Source organism: Scophthalmus maximus, chromosome 5 (assembly GCF_022379125.1).
Source record: "Scophthalmus maximus strain ysfricsl-2021 chromosome 5, ASM2237912v1, whole genome shotgun sequence".
In the NCBI taxonomy this organism is placed as follows: domain Eukaryota; kingdom Metazoa; phylum Chordata; class Actinopteri; order Pleuronectiformes; family Scophthalmidae; genus Scophthalmus; species Scophthalmus maximus.
Window position 1 is genome coordinate 1783244 of NC_061519.1, and position 15748 is coordinate 1798991.

Sequence of the window (15748 nt, forward strand, 5' to 3'; positions counted from 1 at the left end):
CGCTGGAAAACAATCAAACACATATTTTGTTAGCATATTACTTGTGATATCTTGTGACTTTTCGAGCAGACACATGTTATACTTTCCTAATGCTAATAAAAAGTTACTATTGAAGTCTACACAATGATGTAGTCACCTATCATTCAGGACTCCACCTGAATGATAGGCGGACACAAATCCACACGACAATGTATGTTTGTTAAAATGTTGATTTTGCTTTTGGAAGTTGCACTGAATTAGCATTATGGCTCGATTGAGATAACTAAGTAGATAATTTGCCTCTCCACTTATTACACACTAATTGCAATCGTGCCTCGCTTCCTGTCCTTCCACTCCGCCCTCTTCACCCTTCTATTGGCCTACATTGAATTCACCTTCCCGCTGAATTGGGTGTATTGATCTTAAATATGGCCAGAGGGCGGGCATTTGGGCTATTTATTGATATTAGTGGACAGCGATTGATCTGATTGACAGGCAACAGGCCATGGCGCTGTTCGAAGTCCTGAGAGAGAAGACCGAGGTCATATGATATACCCAGAAAATCGGCCTCCCCTCTCATAATTTGTTAGAAAGAGAGAGTTGGACAAGCCAAGTCGTGTCTGGTTAGAAGTCGACTCACAGGCGCAGGAAAGGATTCACTGTGGCCTATTTCTGTCTCATCGGATGTAATATCACGCATTTGAAAGAGCTTCTGCAGGACCGTAACAAGGATGATAACAGAGTTTAATAGGACTTCTCTGTGAGTTCCACAAGTGCCATCTAACATTAGGTTAGGACTAGGATTTAGGTAATGTGATCGAAGAGTTATCAGATCTTGCCTCCCTCGTCATGGAGAATTGGATCACACTACCTTGTAGGTTTATTTCCTCACTGACTGAGTACCTTCCTTCAAACATGATGAATGAAAAACCCCACAAAATTGTTTGTTGAGATATTCAATCAAATGTTGAGTCCTGCAGTTTGATTTCTGTGAAAGCAAGAGGAAAGGAGAATTGGAAGATTTCAATTAAAAGTGTTTGTTCAGGATTTGTTGTTCCTCTATGTTTTCAAAAACTGACTTCATTACTGTAAACTTAATTGCAATGGGAACTGCACTTGTAAATGAATAGTTTGCCATTTTGGGAAATTTGCTCATTATGGTTTGTGCTTATATGAAAGCATCGATACCAATCTTATGTCTGTGCTGTAAATGAATCTAAAATCAATTGGTGGTTAGCTTGGCGTAGCATAAGCAACAGCTAGTCTGTGTCACAAAATCTTTCTCGCAGCTCCTACGGCTTACTAAATAGCAAAACTTGCTATATTTTGAAAAAGATAAAGACGTAAAAGACGTTTTAAACTCAGGTGTTAACAAGTATTAGTCAGTCAGTCCATCCATACTTTGTGCTAAGGTAAGATGCTTACATGAGAATACTATCTAGGCTACCTCATCTAACTCTTTGCAAGACAGAAAATAGCCTAGATAATTCCCAAAATGTTAAAGACATAAATTATACGCAATGTTTTCCCAGTTCTCTTTAAATTTCAGTTCAGGTTGTATGCTCTAGAGAAGCTAGAGCGTCATATATGTGGACCTGCCCTTATCACCCTGTACCCTTCATCATTCCACCCTGTGTTCCTTTAACAGGATCATCTCTGCTCTGAGGGAGTAATCTCTAATTCCTGACAATACTGGATTAAAATCCATAAGATTACCAGGTAGAGATGGATCACATCTCAAATTCCCAAATGATTTAAACGCTGGACAATACTCATCTGATCCAACGGCGGAATTCCAAAATGAAAACAAAAGAAACGTCAACAGCGAGCAAGCGGTGACAGATGTTTGTATGACAGATGTTGTGGCTGAACAAATGGGTCGGCCGGTCAACAACACCAGAATCATTCAGATAAAACGTGGATTGTCAGGCATTTCTGAGAAAACCAGCTGGGCCACATGGACAAACATATGGATGATGTTGTATTATAACATGGTTGTCCATCCGCTTATATGCAGCTGCATTATGAAGGTCTGTCTGATAACCCTCTCTAAGTAGAAAAGAGTAATAATCCACCATTACATCACTCCTCGTCTTTTCAACCCAAATTGATGGTCGGTAAATCCAGATGTTCAAAGATGATTTGGAATTAAGTACCAACCAATTATCCACCAAATGAGGTTTTTGCATTGTCGAATTTAAAGGTGAAACAAACTGTTGAAACTTTTCTAAACTCATGTCAGAAAGATATTTAAACCTTGGTTGCATGGGACAATGTAAGTAGCTGCAGATGCCTCTAGATTGTATACTGACCTGACTGTTCAGGCCTAAAACTTCTCTTAAAGGGCTTTTCTATTAGCATCGTCAGCTGTCTTCTTCTAGGAACCATGACACATTTCTGTGTCACTGTATGTGCCACTCTACTGCTTTATTCACAGAATGTCAGTTGAGGTTGCGGCGACATCAGCGATGTCTGAGTACATTGAAGGCTGGAGGAGATCATTACACATCATTCCACCTGATGGCTTGTGTTGACAGTGCCTCTTCGAAAGTGACAAATAGTGAGAGAAGCATCAGACGAGACGAACTCTTGCCATTTTTTTTTGCTTCCCTTTCTCCCTCCGCTTTCCTGTTTTTTGTTCCTTTTTCTGATATTCTCATTCTCATATACCACCATTTTCTATGCCCAGTCCCTGAACAAATAATAACTGCCACACGGTTACACACTTCTGTAATGTGAGATTCATGTCTTCACGTTGAACGGCGTGTAGCGGTGAACTTGGGGTAATTGCTGTGATAACATGAACACAGCTATATTTGGTTGTTCATATAGTTGTGGGGAATAGTGTAATACAAGGGCTGATGTAGAGACATTGCATTAGGGGAAATGTAAGGACTATCTCCTCCACTCTGACATTACCAACCCCCATTCCTGTCTTTTGTCTTGTCAAACCTGGTGATATCTATCTATCTATCTATCTATCTATGATCCTGACACATGCTAAAGCGGCCTAAGAAGAACCTGCAACTCATATGGACAGAGGAAATGAGACATTGTGAGACACACACTAATCCTCTGAAAGATGTTAGGGTAGAATGATTGTGCGGCGCTGGAGACACCGCCACATGCTGTCAACACCATTTTGCAGTTAACGTTTTGACTGGATGAGGGAGAAGGAAGTGACAGAATGTACTGAGGCGGCGAAGACCGAGGAGAGAAACACTGAGATCGGGGATGTATGAATAAATGTTTGCGTCGGTGACGAAGCAAGGGAGATGAATAGAGAGAATAGACGAGGAGAGATGCTGACGGACCGAAAAAGAGAGAGGAGAGAAGGAGGGGGTGTGAGACAAAGAGTGGCAGAGAAGGAGCGAGGACAGAGGAGGAAATGCAGACGGGCATGTTTCTATGGGCGCGCAGGAAAGATTTGGGGTGAGGGAATCTTGCATCATCGCGGCGGGCCAATGAAAAGCCTCGGTTAAAATGTTCAAAGGGAGTGTCCTAGCAACAGCGAAGTAAATATCATAGCAGGCACCAAAAAAAACCCTACACACACACACACACACACACGCACATTGATTAGTACAATCATGAACTAGAGCACACGCATGTTTGCTGTTTCAGTGCACCCGGATTTTCATACATGTAAATGGGTTAAAATCTACATATTTTGATGCACACTGTATGGTAGCATTTCAAAATCCATCTATGTCCCTCACTGTGCACAAACATGTTTGAAATGACAGTGGAGTATAGTAAGAATCAAAGAATGTTTGTTGTCCTTCAACAATGTTAAATAGATAAAATATACAGTATTATATATAATTTTACAAATACAAAGTATGGGTATACTGTATGTATAACATGTGTATGAATGTGTATATATATATATATAAATGCATATATATGAGTATGTTTATATACATATAGTACACATGATGACAATTTTCAAAATGTAGACAAACAAATGTATATATGTATTCATGTATACACAAATGTATGCATATATACACCTGTATATAGTTATGTTGTGCATTTAGAGAAAATATGACATACTTGTGTCTGTGTGTGTGTGTGTGTGTGTGTGTGTGTGTGTGTGTGTCATGAAAGTCAACATGGCAGTAAATCATCAGTTGATCTACTCATATGAATTAAGACCAGAGTCAGTAGATTACAGGAGGGATAGACGGGGAGCAGATCTTCCAATTACACACCTCTACTTTCTGTTTCTCTTTCCCTCCCTCCCAACTGCCCATGCACACACTTGTGCACACAAAGTACTCCATCATGCTTCCTCTTTCTACCTTCCGTTTACCCATCTCTCCATCCGTGGCCTGTCTCTCATTCGCTCTGCCACTACACGCACAGAGAAGACCTGCAGAGTCACACGGTAGCACGGTGAGTTCTGTCATCCCTCTCCAGCTAATAATCTCATGTACCCGTTTTCCTCCAGCAGATCTTTTTTCCTCACATTTGGAGAAACTCCTGAAAAGCCTTTGCCCTCATTCATTCATCCCTCCATTCAGGTTTTTCCCCCCTCCCTCCCTCCTTGGTTCCCTCCTCCCTGTTTTCCACTCTAGTCGCATGCACCCACCCCTTTTCAGCAGTGTAATCTGGGGCTATTGTTTTTATCAGGGTGTTTGCAAAGACTGCTTGGATTAGCACACACATCTCAAACACCTTCCTCACTGTGCAGAATTGAGCACCTTAGGTACTGATGCTAACAATTTCTGATGTAACGCGAGTGTGTCTGTGCAACGGAAAGACGGGGATGCGTGGCTGACATGCGATCCACCCACATTGACCACAGAACCGAGCGCATCAATATGATATATGATGCATGTGCTGTTTTGGTATGTTTCTAGGTCACATGTGTCCTGTGACCAAATGTCAACCATTCACTAAAAATAAATATACTGTACACGCTCAGTAAAACATACATAAGCATCTGATGGACTCTCTGTAGTCCTGATGGCTAATATACGGAGGAGGAACAGATCCATGCTGAGGTGTGTGTGTGTGTGTGTGTGTGTGTGTGTGTGTGTGTGTGTGTGTGTTTGTGTGTGAGAGAGAGAGACAGTGGCAGTGGCAGTGGCGGTGACCGTACTGTTCTGGCTAAGCACTGCAGTGCAAAAAAGAACAAGTCCTACTTGACCAGCCCCACGGGGTTTGATGTGATCGGGCCAAATTCAGCGCTCCCCTCCCTACCCCCAGGATCCTGAGCCATGCTAGTCCTCCACATCCAGCTCCATCTACCCACAGGCAATGGCACCATCCCGCAGCAGAAATCACTAGTCACCCACCAGCCTCCATCCAAAGTCTAACCCTCATCCATCTTCCATCCTCTCCTCCTCAGCCTCCTTCTCCAGCTCGCAGCCTCTCTTTTAGGTGCAGGGTGGGACTATCCTCACCACTATCAGTGCCAAACGGATGGACTGATAATGAATGATAATAAAAAAAAAGAAGAGGAAGGAGTGTTAGCTTAGCTTACCGGCTGGGTGTGTGCGGGAGGGGAGGATGATGCCTCTGACTCTTGCGTTTCCTTCCTTCTCTCTGGACCGAGGTGAAGCAATGATGGATGCAGGGAACAAAAGAGAAGGACAACGGGCAAAGGGCAAAGAAAAGAGACAAAATGCAGACACTGAGAACCGGTGGCTTGGGAGAGAACGAGAGACAGAGGATGCAAAAAAGGGGGAATAAGTCTCTGTGTTTCTTTTCTTTCTCCTCCTCTGTGAGGATCCTTTATTCTTGTGAGCCAGAGGGCTGTGGATTCACCTAAACACTGAGCACACGCACTGCCTCACGCCACACAGCCCTCCCTCTTCCTCTCTCTCTCCTTCTGCACTAAAGACAGCAGCTGTTGGTCCATGAGAAATAGAACGCTGTGTCCCCCTCCCTCTCCCCTTCTCCTCCTACCCCCCTCACTCACAAAGACCCCCACCACACACACACACACACATGTCCTCACAACACCCCCTCCCCCTTTGACTGACATCTCCCACTAGCCTGCTGTTAATAAGAGGAGGTGGCCCTACTGTGTGTGTGTGTGTGTGTGTGTGTGTGTGTGTGTGTGTGTGTGTGTGTGTGGGAGCTGCAGACTTGTATTGTGTTTGACATTGTTTCAGCAGCAAAGTGACTTTTTCTGTCCACACAATGTGAAAGTGAATCATGGTGAGTAAGGATGTGCAGCAGAGTATTTTTGCAAACTGTGTGGGTGACTGTGCCGAGCATCATTTGCTGCTGCGCTGCAGATAGGAAGGACATTCACATCATTGTGGTTATTAGCAGCGTGAGGGTATATTTATTTATTCTGTGTCTGAAATGCAAGAAGTGACTATATCACAACTGAGCTTACATTTATGAGATGTTGCACATGATGGATTCTTTTTTTAACTATAACAGGTGGAATGACTACTATACGTGTGTGTGTGTGTGTGTGTGTGTGTGTGTGTGTGTGTGCGTAAGTGCGTGTGTGTGTGCACGTGTGTGTTCGTGTGTGTGTGTGTGTGTGTGTGTGTGTGTGTGTGTGTGTGTGTGCGTAAGTGCGTGTGTGTGTGCACGTGTGTGTTCGTGTGTGTGTGTGTGTGTGTGTGTGTGTGTGTGTGTGTTAACCCTTGCCTCTGTTCTTATCCTCCAGAAAGAATTTGGGATGGTGAAAACTCCCATTAGGCACTCTTACTTTAGGGTCGTCAATAGGGACAAAAGGGCATGGTTAAATGAGCCATAGCTTAATTGTCATTCTGTGTGCTTGTGTGTGTGTGCGTGTGTGTGTGTGTGTGTGTGTGTGTGTGCCTGCCCTGGTCTTGTACCCAGAACAGTGCTGTATGGCCGTGCTAGCCCACCCTGGGGGACTGGAACAGACTGATATAGTAGAAATATCTGTTGCCTTACTCCACTAGTACGTATTAGGGTCACAAATAGGGTAGAATCAGGTTAGTATGACCTGGTGCCCCTTCATTTATCATGTCACTTGAGTGTATTTGAGGAGATTATTAATGTGCCCAAGAGAGCATGTCATCTGAATATGACAAGCTTGCAACCAGAGGCTATCAGAAGGGCTTCAATTAAGCTTCACCTCTTGTGATTAGCTCAGTGCCAGGCTACTGGCATTGAGTTAGCCATGATGCTAACGCTGCTGCTAGTTAATGCTTCGAGTCAGAAAACGAAGTAGGAGCTTCATGCTTCTTTCTTCTCCTCCGTTATCTCCAAAGTGGTGTTGACAACTTTCGTACCTTCGTCCTTACTAGTGTCTTTCTACTGTAGCGTCTTTACGACAGAGACCAAACAGCAATACCACCTGCAACCACTAGGGTCATGAAAATTGTCTGCGGCCTCATAGAATATTTACACAGAGTCGACGTGAGCTGGATTCTGGCTTTAGCCTCTCAAAAGAAATGTTGCTCCTTGACATGTTAAACACCACTGTCATGAGGAAGTACTAGAAAATACAACTATCTAATTACTATCTCATTTCTAGATTGATGACTAGCAGGCTAGCAGCTAATAATAGCACTGTTAAGCATAGCAGAGTAGATACATGTAGCATAGCTATACATATGATGATGATGATGATCGGACACATACAAAGGCTCAATATGCTATTTGCTCAACCTAATGAAAAAGCAGAGGAAGAGGATAATGTCTAACAATAAATATATGGGCCTTCCTGTTTTTGGATTTGCCCCTAAGAGGAGGATCTCTGCGACTTTCACATCATCCGAATGGTCCAAAACATAGAGATACAATACAGTATATTCAGCCACATACTGAGCATCATAGCCTCCAGGCACGCATTCACAGAAAGTCTGACTCAAGGGATGAACTCAGAGTTCGACATATACCAGAATGCAGCTGTGTCCTCTGTAGTTCGTCAAACAGGAAGAGGCCTACAGAAACACGGAAGTCATGTTGCAATAGTTGGCCTGAGAAACTGAGCACCTCAAAGATGGAGCAAAGGTTAAAAAAAAAAATTCTGTAGTGACAAGAAAGTGCTTTGACTTTTTACTTAACATATTTACAGAAACACAATCTGGAAGCAAGTGTTCACCTCCAGACTGAGGCCTAATGAACAGAGGAGATGCTTTCTCAGAATAACTGAGGTTCATTAAGTGGGAGGTTATTATAAAGCTGCTGCCCGGCTCATTGAAATGATGCACAACTCAATCTGTTATGATGTTGTGTATCTGGCTCTCCAAATGTGAAATGCGCCTCCCAGCTCAGTCAGGTAAACAAATGATTTCACGCAGACAGAAAATCTCAAACATCATCTCATGAAACCAATATTTCTGCACATTCCCTCTATGTTCATGAGTAATACAATAGGGTTTTGATATATTTGTCTTATCTGATGTCACTCAGGATAAGTAATCCATGTAATGAATGAATCAGTGCCTCTTTTTATGCTTAAATTTGAGGCTTCGGGAACAAACAAACAGTTGCAGCTGATGGTTTTGGTGTTCAGCAGTTCATTTAAATCACAATGGCCTGTGTTTTAAAAAGTCAGCTTACACACTTCTCCACTGTCTAATCAATATCAGTGTTGCTGTTCAAATGTCTTCCTTTCTGAGTGACTCCAACATAGGCAGCTGAGATCATTTATTAACATCATGATGCATCTGAATCTGGAAGGCTTTCAAACAATGAAATACTCCAGCTTCACAGTTCAGGCAAGCATCACCACCCCTAATGACTCAAACACGCACGGGACCAGATGTTGTCTTTGAAACAAGAGGGGTGGGGTTTTTTTGCCTGGTGTCTGTGAAAAAACATCATCTTTGATGTAAGGCATTGTATTGAACCCTCCTGACCAACTCAGCTCTGGCTAAAAGATAAATTGTTCACATCTCACCACACCGTGAAATTTAATTCTGTATGCCGTTCAGAGTAGACACACACCAGTGTCTTTCTTGTGTGTGTGTGTGTGTGTGTGTCTTTGTGTGTCTTTGTGTGTCTTTGCAGATTGAACAGTAGATACTGCAGAACCCCGGCTGAGACACATGATCATCACATGATCTGGGTGCGTGGCTCTGAAACAATGCAATATACTGTAATGCAGTATGAGAAACATGTACCAAGGATACAGGGGGAGGACGGTGAGTAAGTCAATTTGCATAAGCTTCTAGTTAGAGTTTGCCTCCAGGGAAACCTACTGTGTACAGTCACTCAGTACATTAATATCAAATAATGATTGCCTCCGCTTGCATAGAGGTATCTGTTCCTAAATCTAAAACTCTGATACTCAAAATCCTCTTTTCACTTCACAACTGCTTAAGAAGTGAAAGACTTTTCAATTTGATTTTCTCTATTGATTATAAGGCGAAAAAAGAGGGGACATGCTGCATTTTTAAGACCCAGACTACAATATGCAAAAGTGTGCGTGAGAAATGGAGGCCTTTTCAAACTGAAATATTAATATCTGAGCATTATTGCCAACCAGAATAAGGTGGAGCACCTTGGATTATTTATATGGTGTCTATAATTTTTTTAGGTCAATTGTCCCCTCTTGCTTGCCATTGCATGAATGGCAGTGACTGCCTGTGGTGTGCGAGCCTGTCGTCGGGTGAGTTTAGTCTCTTCAAAGACTTCCTTTATGAATTATGAGGAGAAGTAAAGTGCACTGGTACCATTAAGGTGAAACATGGTGAAGAAGCAACTCGGAGTGAGAAAATCTGAGCCAAGAACACTCTTTTCAGGAAGGTTTTATACATACAAACGCCACATTTTACAGCCTCAAAAAAATGAGGCAATAAAGAATTCTGTGGAAATTCATGTTTTAGTTTTGAGTCATTTGGAGGAACTGGAATTCTTTGATATTTTGTTCTTTATTTTTAAGAAGAAGAAGAAGAAGAAGAAGAGGTGTATCATTAGCCATTGAGCCGGCTGCAGGGGAGTCAGCCTGGAGCCCCACTTCACAGATATTTTGCTCCTTTAATCCCAAAACATCTCGAGGTGGTAAAGCAGCAGTAGGGACGTCTTCCTACCGCTCCCTACAGGCCGCCCTGGGACCCTTGCTTTCCTGGCGCCTTGTCGTTTCCTCGAAGCCAGAGCTAGCAGCTCCCTTGTTCTGCCTCCGCCCGATCTTTGAAAGCCTCCCTCCGCTTGGATCCTGTGATCTTAAGAGACCAAAGGGAATCCCCATGTCTTCTTTCAATGGAGGAGGCGATTCAGTTATAATGATTGTCCTAATAGAGAAGGACCAGAGCAAGATATTTGGCCATAGGGAGTTTGTGGTGATCTTCAACTCAAGTCCCATCTACAGGATGACAGGAAGGACCACTGCCTCGTGCTTCTGCTTTGAGGCTCGCCCGCTTGCCTGACAAGCTGGATCAGCCCCTGTGATGTAACCAGACTGGCCCTGTTTGCTTATAACCTGCGTGTCCCCATGATTTTGGCTAGCTTACACAGGACCGAGTCGTGGGGTCCTCACTACCAGTCCGACGGAGAGGATGTGCTGCAAGCTCAGGTTCTAGGAGATGCAGAGTTGTCAGGTCTCTGAGCTGTACCCATTCAGGCGCCTGGAGGTTTATGCTTCTGTCTGGAGTAGGGTGGTGAGATCATCGATTGAGTTGATGTCGAAATGGACTATCTGTCTTTCATTAATTAGAATGATCTCAAATGCTGTTGTGAAAACAATGGTGAAGATGGAACAACTCATTGTTATCCCTTTCTCCTGCTTGTGCCAACCAGTTGAGATCTCCTGGGTTGTGTAGAAAACACGGTAGTGGTTGAAGAGTCTGCTACTAGGCGCTGGATATATGATAGTATGTGGAAGAAGTTAATAGCAGAAGTGATGAGATGATGCAAAACAGACCCATAGGAATTTGCACAAGAAAAAAAAATTGTATTATGCCTCTTGTGGCTTCAGAGGCAGCTGCACAAAATCTCAGATATTGATGTTGAAAGTTTGAAATTATGTAACTTGGGTCATGGTCGGTTGGGGAGGCTGCAGACTACAAGTTTGAAAATGAAAAAAGAAAAATCTGAGGCTGTGAACTAGCACAACTTTCCCAAATCTGCAACCAACTGATGGAGGTCAAGTAAGTGTGAGAGTGATGACAGCAGCAGGTTCTGATAAGGAAGAAAGTGTGAAATTATGAAGATGACATCAATATTGAAGTGTTATAGGAGTTAAGTGTGCGATGCTACTCTTTCAGAGATAATCTCATGAAGGTGTTATTTATCGGAGCAAGATTAAAAATATGCAGGGTGTACATGCTCAGTAATCATAAATAATCTTAAGCAATATTCACTTAATGTCTATAGGTCCACCCATCCAAAGTCCGTCTTACTGCTTTCATCAAAGGACAGAACATCTGAAGCCTGGACCAGTCATGTTGCACCACAGACTTCCGTACTGAAGCCCACACTCCCCCGCCAGGGCTCTCACCAGCTAAATGTTAGACTTCTATATCGATGAGTATGTGGGCAGCTGGTGAGCTGGCGATCGGGCCAGCTCACAGCGTCAGGACTGGGAAAACGGGGCTTTGTAAGTAATCCAGTGGAACACCTTGGAAGGTGAGTGTTGCTGGAAAGTGCCTTGCCTCTCAGTTAACATTGCCTCGAGCTGACAAACAGCACAAGCATCCCCCACTCACATACATTCACCTGCCTCTCCTCACAATCCTTCCTTTCCAAATTCCAGCCTCTGAACCTTCACCCCACCCCACCCCCGTGTGCCTATTTCTGTCCTCTTATTTGGAGTCAATGACAGAAGTGTGGTATATTGACACCCAGTCCCCCTCATCCTCATCCCTACCATCCACTCTCCGTGTAACACCCCCGCTGAGCTCACGCGGTTAGTACAGTCTGCCTGTGCTCTCTCCTTATAAGGGCAAAATGCATTGACAGAGGCAGAGGGGGAGGTCTGTACCAGCACAGGCAGACAGGTAGAGGGACGGCGGCTTGAACAGGAGGAGAGTGAGAGAGAGATGATGTAGTGACAGAGGGGCAGAGATTAGGAAACAGTGAACAGGGAGGAGGAGGGATGAAGATGGCCAGGGAGAGAGGGTGATGGGGATGGTGTGATAAGAAGTGAAGCTTTTGAATGGAAACATCAAAAAAGAATTCAACTGAGGAGGCTGGCGGCTCATAAATTGTGGCAATCGGTGCCAATACATTTTCAGTCTCATGCAAAAGATATTTTAATACTTCTTCTTATTTTTGGGGGGGTTGATAAAACCCACAAAGAAAACAACCCAGCATAATGATATTACCAATGGTTGATCATTTAAGTTAAATAAATTACATAACACCATACATCTTTGAGCAGCAGAAAAGAAAAACTTCTCAGGAGAAGATGTTCATTATACCCAAGGGTCGTGTCGGCAAATCACAGAATACGAAACAGGAAGATGTGGAGGGATGTAGCTGCAGCGCCCGGGAGCACTCAGCATCAAAACTGATGCTGCAGACTGGGGCGTCATTTAATCATCATCAACATCCTTTTCCTCCTCATCTTGATCATCACAGCATTCATGTGCCCTAATTGTCATCACATTCACAAAAACATATTCCACTATGCTTGTTTGGATGCTATTCACATGTCATTTTACAATCAATTCAGGTTAAGTGCTGCAGTTTTTTCACCGCCAGTAAAATATTGATCACTTAAAATATAAACAAAGAAAAAGCTTCACGTGTTGAAATCATCGATATCCAGCTTGTAGTAAAAGTCAGAATTATTGACTGTGGAGATGGAAGGGGCACAGCAGTGATTTTGCACTTAAATAAAAGTGAAAGACCCCAAAACAAATCCCGAAACATCGTGATCCCGCTGGTAAATGAACATGTCTTCCAAACTCCACATTCACAGCTCAAAAATGAGGCATAATCACTTGGTTTGCGAATGTTAGAAACTCATTCTGCCTGTCCAGTTTACTCACACATTTGACCTTGCCAACTATAACATGCACAGTGTTATGGACAGAAATTATTGGATCGCAGAATGCAGAGGAACAAGAGATACTGTCATTTTTTCACACGTCCTTCTTTCTTGTCATGCCCTGCTGTCTACATTACCCACAATGCAACTCCACCACAGACCGTTCAGTTGGAGACAAAGGTGTGTTGAGCTAGTGGTGGCTTGCGTAGCCTCGATCCACTAACCTCTATTGGGTCTCGTCAGCTCACTTCTTTCTAGCGCCACTCTTATTTTTCTAACTTGTGGCCTTCGGGTCCGGCTGACAATGACTCAAGTGACATCGCTTGAGGCCATTTATTAGATCCAACAAATCTCCCTGTGGAGTGTAGGGCTCAGACCACATATCTCACGTACGTGGTAATATTCCACAACACTTGTAAACAGACTTCAGCGGGTTGTGTGTGTGATGGGGAACAGATGTATGTAATGTCCGCAAGAGTGACCTCTGTGTGTGTGTGTGTGTGTGTGTGTGCGCGCGCGCGCGCCGATTCTGTTAGTTCAGCTGGAGCACTTCCCAGCGTAACACCTCCTGTGCAGCGTGAGGCCTGGTCTGCCTGTGATCACTGGGCAGGTGCTAATTGGGCCTGAATCTTCTGAATGGGGAGGGGGGGGGGGCTCCAGCCATGAATGGAGGCGGATGCGATCCATGTGTGTTTGTTCAGCCTGTGTACAGTACATCTGCGTCAGCATTGCCACAGAGTGCATAAACACACCTCCTATCTGTGTGCTGGTATCTGTCGCAGTGAAGTCCTCATATTTGCTGCAGATGGGGGGATTGACAGCCCGTTGGGAATAAATGCAGGAAGAGAGTGAGTGATGAAAATCCATTTAGTCACAGGTGCCTGAGTGGACTAAAAGGCAGATGCAAAAGGGGAATAGCAGGGAATTAAATCCAAATAACACCCGGCTGCTAAGTGTGTCAGTATCCATGAAAGGAGGCAGGCAGGGAGTTGTTTAATGACACGGAGTCTGTGTGTGTTTGTTTCGGCATATTATCAGTATGAAACATCCGCTCGTGTTAATCTCTACCAACCTGTAGGCAACCGTTCATTAACTGTGAGTAATTCCTCCAAGGGGCCAAAACTGAAACCCACTCCAAAGCCCACACGACTGAGTGGATCTCAGTAGAAGAAGTAAACAGATCAGATGAATAAATGGGATCTTGACTCAGAGGGAGTTTGGAGATAAAGCTTTTGCTCTCTTCTCAGGATATAACAGCCAACCATCTCCTCCTGCTCCTCCATCGTGTCTCCCAGCCAGTATTCACTTTGAAGGGTTTCTGGAATGAAAACTGTCAGTGGGGAGATGTGTCTTGAAAGCACTCACTGGTGTGCTGGTTATGTAAAGAGGCTGTGATATAACCCAAGAGGAGCGTTTGGGCGTTTATGGGATGAGGAAGTTGAAGGACATGCAGGAACGAGGTCACAGAATTACGCTTACGGAACTTCGCCGACAGTGCAACTGCACACACGCACATGTATGTGCACAGAATGCTCCATCATCAATGAGAACAGTGGTACACTCACTTCACGTTGCCTTTGGACTACAGGTCCACACCAACACTGACGGGTCGCGACATGAGAGGATTAACAAGAAAGGGAAGCAAACACATTTTTGCCACATAAAATTATGTTTGCAAAAACATTTCAGCCAAAAAAATAATCTGTCTATCATATATCAATGAATTACAGAGTACTTAGGCAGTACCAGGATTGACAAGAGGTCAAGGAACAAGAAGGTACTTTGGGATTTTAGATTTAAAGGGATAGTTCAGTGATTTTGAAGTGGGGTTGTGTGAGGTACTCAGAGCTCATAAAGGTACCCTCTTGTGTCCAAAAGTGAATGGCATGTCATTGTCGCTTTCATAATGACTCATTTTTGTTTTCTTGTGTCTCTTGAATAAGCGGTAGCGGTAGCTCTGGGTGGAACAGCTGATCTGCGGAGTTGGTGTAGTAATACATGGCCGTACGCTTGAAAAAATAAATGTCTGTCTGGCGGCAAACTAAAGCAGTGAAAATATACAATATTTAGCGTACACTTGAACAGATTTTTTTTTAAGGTAAGCTTTTAAAAATGTGGCGAAAAATATGTTTTTGGTGGTCCCCTCTGCACGAGTGGGACTCTGACTTTTACTACATCCACTTCTCCTCCAAACTCTGTGAAATGACAGCGTTGATCAACATCTCTATAAGGTAACATATTAAATATGCATAAGTACCTCATACAACCCCACTTCGAAATCACTGAACTATCCATTTAAATAATCTTTAGATGATGGAAACACATGGATAAAACAGGTGTTACCTCCTATTCACTGTATCTCTCCTTTCCTATTGGAACACGCAAATACATACAATGTCATTTGTTGGCAGAGTATCAGTATTTCCCTAATTACAAGACATCTCTACTTCTTAGGACCGCTGAAATATTGAATTAAATTCAGAAAAATCGGTTGAAAAGGCCACTGTACATAAACATATGCATAATGCAATATGTTGTGAGGGAACCCAAATATCCCGAAATAGTAATTTGTTTTACTTTCACCCCCACGAGTGATTTACTCATGATGATGATGATGATCCAGGATGACTTTGAGGTTGTTTTTCAAAAGCCCCTGGCTCAAAAAAGGAAAAGTGACGCATGGCTGAATGAGGCGCGGTTACTGGGTAAAGGGAAGGGGTTAACAGTGGCAACAGGGGAAGCTGCAGGGGTGGGGTGTCCCAGAAATTGGCAACTGCCCCTCACCCTTCCCCCCACCAATTTGGGCATCCACATGGACAGTGACAGACAAGAAAGGGAGGAGGGAGGGATGCAGCGATAGAGAGAAGATGGCTGGGTACCCCCCGGTAC

The 15748-nt window shown here is 43.6% G+C and overlaps 1 protein-coding gene across 2 annotated transcripts in view; it reads right to left on the minus strand.

The window, feature by feature from the left end:
• Positions 1-5811, minus strand: part of fam49al (family with sequence similarity 49 member A, like) — a 31470-nt gene extending 25659 nt beyond the window's left edge. The window contains exon 1 of one of the 2 annotated variants that reach the window (XM_035634326.2): positions 5471-5811. The gene's annotated coding sequence lies outside the window, so the exon portion shown is untranslated. The remainder of the gene's footprint in view (positions 1-5470) is intronic. The other variant, XM_035634325.2, reaches the window with a different exon arrangement.
• Between the last annotated feature and the right edge of the window lie 9937 nt (positions 5812-15748).